The sequence below is a fragment of the Styela clava genome, chromosome 14 (assembly GCF_964204865.1).
Source record: "Styela clava chromosome 14, kaStyClav1.hap1.2, whole genome shotgun sequence".
NCBI classification, from domain to species: domain Eukaryota; kingdom Metazoa; phylum Chordata; class Ascidiacea; order Stolidobranchia; family Styelidae; genus Styela; species Styela clava.
In genome coordinates this window covers 19,150,951-19,161,434 of record NC_135263.1, presented here as the reverse complement: position 1 = coordinate 19,161,434, position 10,484 = coordinate 19,150,951, and positions in this window count along the sequence as shown.

Here is a 10,484-nt window from a genome sequence, read left to right as displayed (position 1 = left end):
TCACTCACTATTTAAATGCCATATTAATTGTATGTGTTTTAAACTGTCCTCTAAATAAATTTATGTTCGCAATTTTCAGTAAAAATAGGAGCTGTTAAATGAAAATTATTTCTGGTTTGTGTGTGGTTTGTGTGTTGTATAATTTCGTATAATGTGAGTGTGTGTGTGTACAGAGAGAGGCAGGTTAGTAGGATTCAGGTTGTGCGACATCTTGCACCTTAGAGACCTCCTGCTGATTAGCAACATGCCACTCACTCGTGGCGTAACCGCTAGCTAAACTACTAGGTTACTACTAGGTTTTTAACTGTATTTATTATTTCTTTCTCTGGTTTGTGTGTATGAGCAGAACTGAGATAGAGATTTACTACACCTACGATATTCATGTCACTACTGCTGGATATTTTGATATACACCAATCAATCAATGTAAATGTTATTTGATTGGTATGAATGAACTCATGATGATGATCAATTTCATTGATGTTTCATTGATGATGATCAATTTCATCAGCTCTAATTTCGTATAATGTGAGGATTATATATATCATTTCTTCTTCTATTACGCTGAGAGAGTATGGATTGATTGATGATTAGCAACATGCCACGACGTTTTGATGAAATAAATGCCTAGTGGCGTAACCGCTAAACTAGGTTTTTGATCTGGTTTTACCCATTCATTTTTAAGTATGCAACCTTCTTACGCCACACTTGAGGGCGCGATTGGAAGGGGTAAACACCGATTTTTCGGTAAAGAAAATTAGCCAAACCTTTGCAACGTAAGATCCTGAACTATGAGCCATGCGGGTGGTGGCAACGGGAATAGGATTCACCTCTCTTTAAATAAATATTCTTTTTATTACATGCATTATTGTGGCACGGTCATAAATTCTGACGGTTTATCGTCGTCAAGCGCGAGTGTCATTTAGTCCATCGACATCGTTAAGCCAAATTCCGACGCAATTATCTCTCTACACAGGTATTAAATATTGTGATTATATTAATTTTAAATTAGATTAACTAGTATATTATTATTATTATACGTCGGCGCTGATTGTGATATCTGCAATTTATTGCCGCGACGATCACGATTGAACACAAGAAAAACACGAACACGAAAAACGATATTCGAAGGTCGCAATATTAATATTGAATTGGACATCCCGGCTTATGAGTTTTCTAATTGGACACCGAGATTACTAGCTACTAGCGTCAGTGTACATACAATGCATCTGAATTAATTATTGCATCTGGATAGCAAACATCATTTTCTTATGTTATATATTCTTTCCAATCTGAAAAATGAATAACGCTCAAAGACCATTAACACAGCACACTTAATTAAGGTAATTTACATAGTATCGGTATCGGAATATCGGCCTTTTTGTAATATCGGCGTATCGGTATCATCGGCGTTTTTAGCTGGTATCGGAGTGGTATCGGTACATCTCTAGTGCACACATGAATCGGGTGTCATAAATTGTTTTTGCTGAGGACGTAAAAAGGTCCTATAAAGAATGGAGGTTTTACAGAAGAGGTTGAAACCTGAAACATAATGTGCACAGTTTGAATTACATCTAGGAAGTTTTTAGTTTTGAATGGAAGGAAACTTTGTAACAATAAATCGTTGTCCTAGTTTTTAAGTTAAAAATTTCAATAATAAATTTTTGATATCAGCCTGTTATGACTGTCATATGAAAAAGTATATAGATAGTATTTTAACACAGCAAAATATCTTGAATATGAAAGAAAGTCTTTGTAGAAAACTAACACAACTTTTTCCGTGCAAATATGTGTCGAAGTTGTTGTAAGCCGTAAATTGAATCTGAAAATATTATAATTCAATTTTTAACTTAGTCATCAATCATAAATAATCATACACTGCTTTCTTTCCACTCTGCAGTTGGGCTTGATTCACTATTTTGCAAATTGGTTCGATGGAATGTTTGTCCAAATGTGGCACATATTTGGTATGAAATACGAGAAAGTAAGAAAATCAATGATGATAAATCGTAAATTAGACTGGACGGCCCGCAACAACACGCAAAAATGACGAAATTTTTTTCCAAGGGAAATTTTCCCGAGCATTGTCTTCCTTATTTCTTTGATAATAAGGGCCAATCAGCAAGATGCAAAAAAGTGACGTAATAATAGGCCTTTTCGTATCCGCTCAGACACTTTTGTCACCTTGACAGTCTTAGAGTTATGGAATAGCATTCAAAATCGCAAAAACGAAGTTTTTTTTTATACATAACAGAACGTCGGAGAGGTCGATACTCCATTTGGAACTTCTTGGAACATTGAAAAGTCGGCAGTAAAGCGTGTTCATGGTTAACTTCATCATAATCGCTGCTTGTCTTTGTCACCGCGATTGTGTCCTTTTTTTTTTTTTTGCAAGAATAAGGACAACACCCAGATGGTTATTATAGCTAAAAAATACTTACTGAGTAATGCTCAATTTTCTTTACGGAATTTGCAAATTCAGCATTTTAATTTGGATTATGTCATGCCTTAAGGGCTAATTATTACTGCCCAAATGCTTCAAAATGTAACAATTTCAATCATTTTCGATGATAATAGATAATAGATAATAGAGCTAATAGTGCTTTAAAGGGAGTAGTAAGTAGGACATGACATTTCTCATACCAGCTGACATTTCTCATACCAGCTTTTGAAAAACTTTTGGTTAAGTTTTCTAACGACCTAAATTCGCCTTTTTCACAATGAAACGCCAAAAAGTCATTTTAACATTCAATTATGTTCGGTAATGCAAGAAATAGCTAATCGCATGTCACCAATCATGCGGGTAATTTATATTAAATATCTAATCTGGTTTGACGTTTCTAAATTTACAGAACGGTCGGTAGGTTTTTTGCAAAATTTGGAATTGAAACGATACGTTAAGTGCAAAGATAAGCATATAACGCAAAGACAACGACTTTTCAAATTTGTCTTTTTTTTTCTGATAGCGAGCGCCGTTGGGATATCTCGCCGTTGGGAAATCTCGCACAATTCACGATTGAGTTGGAGACGCGCGAGTTCGGTTTCCAAGTAGAACGGCGCAGGTCGCGTAGTACCGGATATTCGAATAGTAAAATGCTATTCGATTATTTTTTTATTCGCATATTTTCCCCAGTCCTAATTGTTACGTGTTTTGTTGTTACGATGATTTGGTATTTTGATTTGTTGCTATTTTACCTTGCGTTGTTTGTGTGCGGCTCTTCATAACTTTGAGGTTTGAAATGCGGCTCTGAGACTAAAAAAGTTTGAGTGTTTGTTCCCTTGTCATTGCCACATCTGAATTATTAAAACACTTGCGATGAAACCAATTTCGACAGACGTCACAGATGAGTGAGTCCCTCCTGCTTCACGGTAACGTTGTCGTCACATATTTGGAGTAGTCATCTTGAAATCTTGCGTAATGAGTATTTACGTTTGTAAGGGCGATGATAATGAGGCTTTAAACTCGGCGATAACCGAGCAGTAATCTCGGCGCGCGGCTTCATTATCACCGATCTGGCACCTTATCTAATCTCCGTGCATGGATATCATAATTTGGCTCGCCTATACAACAAGCGAGTGGTTATTAACCATATTTATATTATATATGTACATCTTTCACTACTTTTGTATTAACATGTTTTTATTTTGTTTTAGGGACGCTGGGACAAGAGACCTGATCAAGCATGCCATGGCGCTGTGCTATATACCAGCTATGTTTATTACGTCCAGATTCAAATCACTGAAAGAAAAGAATATATTCAAAGAATTTTTTCAAAACAATTCAAGAATATTTTCAAAACACATGGCTATACAACAGTGTCTGTCTGGACTCCCAATGATTGGTCAGTATTCGACGTAGAAATAAGAACCAACAATCATCTGGAAGGTTGGCACCGCCATTTTAACAGTATTGGCACCGCCATTTTAACAGTATAACTCGGAAAAATATGCCTTTTTACAGTTTAATCTCAACAATGTACGAGGTAAGTATAGGGATAGAGGCGGACGCTAGGTATGCGGAAGCCAACGAGAGGGTGCAACGTGTCTGGGAACAGAACGAGGAAAGAGAGTTATCTGTGGACTCTCTTCTTCGGAGGTGTTCAAGGATCTACGGGCCGCAGTATTGCAAAGAGTATTGCAAAGAGTAAGTATGTAACACAGATAAAAGAGAGAATACGATCGATATACAATGAGCGCCCCGTCGACGTTCGGCGAAGGCTTTGCGAGCGAAAAATGAACCATGTCGGGAGAATATGGCTAGTGTAGACAGTCTGTGCAACCGATATTGAGGTATTTTTCGAATATTTTTTATTAGACCGAAAAAACAACCGGGGCATTTTGATTGCCCCGGTTGGCCCTATTGACGCGCCGCCACTGGCGTTTAGTATTCAAATATCATATTAAATTCATTAATCGAAGCAAAAAGTAAACATCTTCTATCCATTCTTCGGCCTAGTGACTATCTGTTCCTGGTTTTCTTCTGCAAAAAGAAATTCCAACTCTATGACTGCCGTGGTGAGTTGGCTTACAACTAATATCAGTCGGCACTAAGTAAATGCTATGCAACTCGTGAGTTAGCGTTTTGCAAAGCAAGGTCTTCTTCTCCTCGAGCATCGATATCGCAGAGCGATTGCTCGACTGGTGAGTTGTCTGCCTCTCGTTGCTCGGTAGTCGAGTTGTCTTCACCTCGAGCATCGATGACTACATATTTCAGGTAACTTTAGGCAAAATATATCATATTTATGATAACATCCTTTACATTTACCATTACATTTTATCTGTATTTTGGAATCAGTAAGTTTTATTCAAATAGAAATATTGCCTCTGGGGAGCCTGGCATTTACTTCTCTTGCATTACTGACCCTCGATAAATTGACATCTTCCGTGGAAGCGTACATTACTGTGGATGAAATGAAAGAATGCAATGTATGCAGTAATTCGAACATTCAATCAGATATCAAATTTATTTTGTTTAGTGAGAGAAAATTTGGTATTTCGCGATGGGAAATTGGTTGGATTTGTGAATTATGGAGAAATAGGAACATCAGTCAAACTTGCAAGTCATATCTGTAGTATGTCAATTTAGTATTTTGTTTCCATTAGCGTGAAATCGTCTGTCTGTCTGTTAGATGCTCGCAATATCTCACGAAAGCGAGGTTCATTGCCTCTAGGTTGGTGGCCAACAGCTACCACCCCTGCTCTTGGTGTATGTGAGTACCGCAACGTACACATCCATGCTGTAGTGGCAGACGGTGCTTCAACTAACCGAAGATTCTTCACAGCTCCAAATCCATACAGACCGGATCAGCCAATATTTCTTTGTTCCGATACTAGTCATCTGTTGAAGGTAAACCCAAACTTCAAACCTCTCTACCTCTTTTTTGTACCCGTGTCTGTCTGGGATGTCATGTTATTATATCAATTTATGCTATTTCACTTTACTGTGATGAGCAATTTTACAAACGTGAACTTGTTTTTTAGACTGCCCGAAATTCATTATATTCGTCGAAACCCGGGTCTTCAAAGTACATGTGCAAACAGGGTCATGATATACTTTGGACCCACATCAAAGAATTATACACATTAGACCAGGCTCAGCCACTGCATAAAACCAGACTCTGTAGGGTGCATATGGATCTCAACTCCTTCCTATTCAAAGGTATGTGAGTAGAGTAGATTTTATGCAAATATCCCCGAAAAATTTCTTGTTTTGTTTACTCACATCGATTTCACATTCTCTCAAAGTGAAAAATGAATTAGTTTACGGAGTTCCATAAGTATGCAGTAAATATGATAATTTTCACTCATGATGTCTTCAAATCTTAGATGAGGGTCTCTATTGCAAGGGATGTGTTAAGCTGGAATGTTGGGCAGTCACTAAAGGAGGATGTCAACGGTTCCCTTGGTACAGCTGAATATGTTCTTCTCTTTGACAGGTACCATTAGTTGTTTATTTACTTTTAAACTTAATGTGCCAAAATTTTGGATTTCGTCTGCCAAAATCTTCAACTTTGCTTGTTTTGTGTTAAAATCTAAAGGTGGTTTGAGATCGTGACCTGTGGCGCAAAATGCCTTGAAGAGGACTTCATTCCGTACTTTTTGGAATGGCAAGTGAGTAATTTTCTCTACTTATTTTTCAAAGCAGTTGTATTATATGTTCCAGTTGGATTTGTATTTTAGAACGAGGTGGAGGTGCTGTACAAGGGAGAGGAGAAAAGAATTCTAGCTAGGCCAACTCTGGAAGGATTGTTTTTCACAACCAGAAATATGGTTAAACTTGCTAAACGTCTTCTACAAAATGGTCTAGAATATGTATGCTTGAGAATTCTGACGCAAGATGTGCTTGAGGCAGTATTTGGTGATCTCGTAAGTCACTTTTGCATGAGCATGGAACACCTATTTTATTTTGGGATCTCGTAAGTCACTTTTGCATGAGCATGAATCATCTATTTTTGTTTGACACAATCTCATTTTTTCTCTGTGCACACTATCAATTTCTTGGCAGTTTCGCAGTGTATCCAAAAAAATTTTTGATTTTCTAAAAAAATACGTGTGAAGATTGATTGATGTACACATTGAGGCAAATGCGTTATGGCTGAGTAGTTAGAATGCCTTTGTTATGTAAGTAGTCTAGAATGCCTTTGTTATGTAAGTAGTCTAGTTGAAAAGATTCTTTTCAAAATGTATGGCTGCGTTAACATATCCTTGTTTGGGATGAAACTGCAAAAAAACATCAAACATCTATTTTTTTTTGGATTCACTGCATGTTTTGTATGATTGCACTCGCATGCGCATGTTACACTGTTTTCTTTCATTCAGCGCTCAAGAATGGCTCACTGCAGGAATCCTGATATATCACAGGTTGGTTATGGTATTTCTGCTGTTACACAGCGTAAAATTATCAAGAGAGTCAAGGGAGGGAATACCACGTTTGGTGAGGTCCCAAAATAAATAGGCCTTCAAATCAGTCTTGCCCCAATTCAGCGATCACTGCCTATCTGATTTGGGGATTCTCCTGTAAAGAGAATCCAACACCTAGACTGGAGACCTTGACGTGGTGGTGTGTTGGCTTTAGGTGTGTTGGCTTTAAACCAACTCCAGTCGGCATGTTTAGCTTTGATTTCCTATTTAATCAAATGAGAAATAAAATGAACATACGATTTTTTTGGACTGGATTTATCTCGGGGGAGGGAGACGCCGATAACCGATTTATGCAGCGAACCACGGCCTCTCGTCCGGTTAGCAGTCTATATGGGGTATGGGATTAGGTAACCCGCGCAGGGTAGTTAGTCAAGAGGTGCGATGGCGAGCGTTTTTTTAACTCTTGACACGATGCGCTACCGCGAGCTTCTACATGTTTGTTATCGCTAATCTAACCATCTTACGACGATCGCGTTCGAACCCAGTCAGGATAATTGAGTTCTAAATTACCCGTAGGCTACTCGCCACTGTAGGGTGGTTCAATTAACTGCTGGTCAAGCATGGCTTTCTTAAACCCGAAGTAGGCATACATGTTATCCAAATTTATCGGCTTTCCTCTCCGCCAGGGCTGTCTTATGTAATCAAATTTGGAATATTTCTTACAGTCTAGTTCTGCATCAAGGTTCACAAGTATTGCGATTCGCGATAAACACCTAATAAAATTTGTTCCTCGCAATGCTACTCATTCATGTCGCGAATGAGTTTTTAGTGAGCGCTCTTATACGGAAAATATAAATAAATTCATCTATTACCGATCGACCGCTTTTTAAAATGTGGGCATTTTTCGTGATCTCACATTAGTTTGTTTATCGAGCTAAGATTGTCAAGATTACTTTAATTTTCAAATATCGGCCGTACCGTACCCGAAAACATTGCATTTTCGATAAATATGACGCTCGACGCCGAAAAGGGGCGTGGAACAGAAGTTCACTGGAGCGTTCACTGCAGCATAACAATGGTAAGACAATGCACATTTTTATCCATTGTTAAGGTATCAATGGTTTGCTCGACTGGTGAGTTGACGGCCTGTCGGGCGACTGCCGTAGGCGAGATTAGACTACTGCAACCATAGACTACTGAGCTCACATTCATAAATATTTAAGTGTTACTGTGAAGTATAAAGATTTTAATATATTTAAAGGTCCTCATTCAAAACATTTAATACCAATAAAGTTCAAAAAATTAAACGAACACAGTCCTATAAGTCAACAGTCAAACTTCGCTAACGTTACTCCAATTTCGTCTGTAGACTGTATTTGTATTCATACAACATGATCAAAATAAGCCACTTATACAAATAAAAATGCTTTCTAGAGCATATTCATGTGTTTTTCTCAACACTTGAGCACTAAAAATATCAAGAATGCTTTTCTATAGACCTAAAACACCACCGTAGAAAATGTCAAAAGACGGAAAACTCACCAGGCCTCTAGGTAGTCGAGTTGTCAGTGTAGTCGAGTTGATCGCCTCCCGATATAAACACCTACAGAATATTATTACTTATTAACTTACTTCTCTATCTTTGTTTTATTGAAGATCTTGTCAGCTGTAAAGTTGAATGGAAAACTAATATTTTTATTTAAAAAATAATTTTCGTCAATCGATGAAAATGAAACTTAAGACAGAAAAATAAAAATAGACCTTACATATATGACATCATAATCTCAATACTTTATATGATTTTAAACAATGTTTGATTTATATAATATCACAGAATGAGAGTTAAGCTCTGCAATTTATTCCTGATTTGAAACTCTTTTCTTCGGTCAATGATTATAAAATAAATGGATTCGAAGTTTTTTTTGTAACGTTTCAATTGAAAGCATCATACCGGTAGTATATTATCCATTTTAGATTCATATTATTGGTTGTATGATGAGATAAAAGGTCTGTAGATAAAGTAATTAGTTGCTCAACCCAGATGAGCAGAGGTATTGAAAGAAATTAGTAAATTTGAAACACATTTTGAACAGGCTGTTTGAAGATTAGCACAGTGGTTCCCAAACTTTTTAGAGACCCACTATTTATTACTACAGCTTATGGCGACCCATTTTACTTTAATAAAACATTGATGGAGAAAACAAACTTATTTTCAGTGAAGCTAGTGAGAGGATGAGCTTGTTTCTTGCTACTTTCCATAATAGACTCCATATTTATTTCATTTCAGATAGTTTTAGACTTGAAGAATTCGAAAGTTGCAGTTTGTTTCGAAATTTGCTTAAACCCTACCCTTAAAATAAATTTAAAATGTGTGGGAGAGGAAAGGTTCAATGACCTGAGGTAAGGTATTCAAGATTGTGTGATGTTACAATCACAATTATGATATTTGTCACTTGATTTTTGTATAGGAAATACAAATAAAAACAATGGATGTCGGTTTATATATAATGTTTATTAAAAATCTCGTGATTTTCTACAATGTAATTTATTTTTGATAAATGAACACAAAAGACCTCTTCCAAAAAAAACCTTAGTGTTATTCTTCAGAAGAAAATAAATCTAAATCCTGTCTAAATTTCGGGGAAACATGGTAATTCTTTGTGTAGCAAGTTTTTGTTCCTTTGAGAAGGTCGTAAAAAGGAAACTTTCACAGATTAAAATTTAAATTCCATTTATTTTCTTTTGTTTTTTTGAAGATTTACGTATTCGAGTCGCCACCGACCCTAATAACCAGTACAATCAATCAAAGCTTTCTACATCTTTTTGCGACCCACCAGTGGGTCGCGACCCATACTTTGGGAACTGCTGGATTAGCATATATAACAGTAGTTCCTAACCTTTTATGGCTTGTGGCCCCCTGTTCGCCATTCCAAAAAACTATACGTGTTGTGATTGTATTAAGTTTTTACGACCTGTTATGGAATGCAAAAACAAACTACAGACAAAAAACTCCAAGCTTTTTAGTATACAATCAATGGAAACCTTGCGCTTGAGACTTTCTGACTAGGTTTCTTATATTAGGCAACCGTCTTTGGTATAGCCTGACAAATGCCACTGTCAATATCAAGTCAGTTTCTAGATTTTGTTGCTTCCCCGACCTGTTGCTTTCTCTAATGATTGGACATTCCATTCAATATTGCATTGCGCATGAATTGAATGAAACTTTGTGAAAAAACAAAATCATTTTCCAATTTTTAACAGTAATTTTTGATTTCAGCATGGTATGGCTGTCCTATGATAAAGTACTGTAGATATATTATTTCAACACATATCCCGGTAAGACAAAAATAAGAGTTTGAATATGAAAAACAGCTGTTGAATATAATAAAACACAAATATGGATCAAGCACAGAACTTACTCACCTTTTTCTGTGCAAATTCGTGTTCATTGTGAAGTGTAAAATTTATAGCCATTATTCAAGCCAAAGTTCATCACTCATAAATAGTCTGGCTAATTTGATTCAATATATTTCAAATTGTACTGATTTAAGGGGGTCCAAATTGGGCACATATTTAGTATACAATACGAGAGAATAAGAAAATGAAACCAATCAAACATGAAAA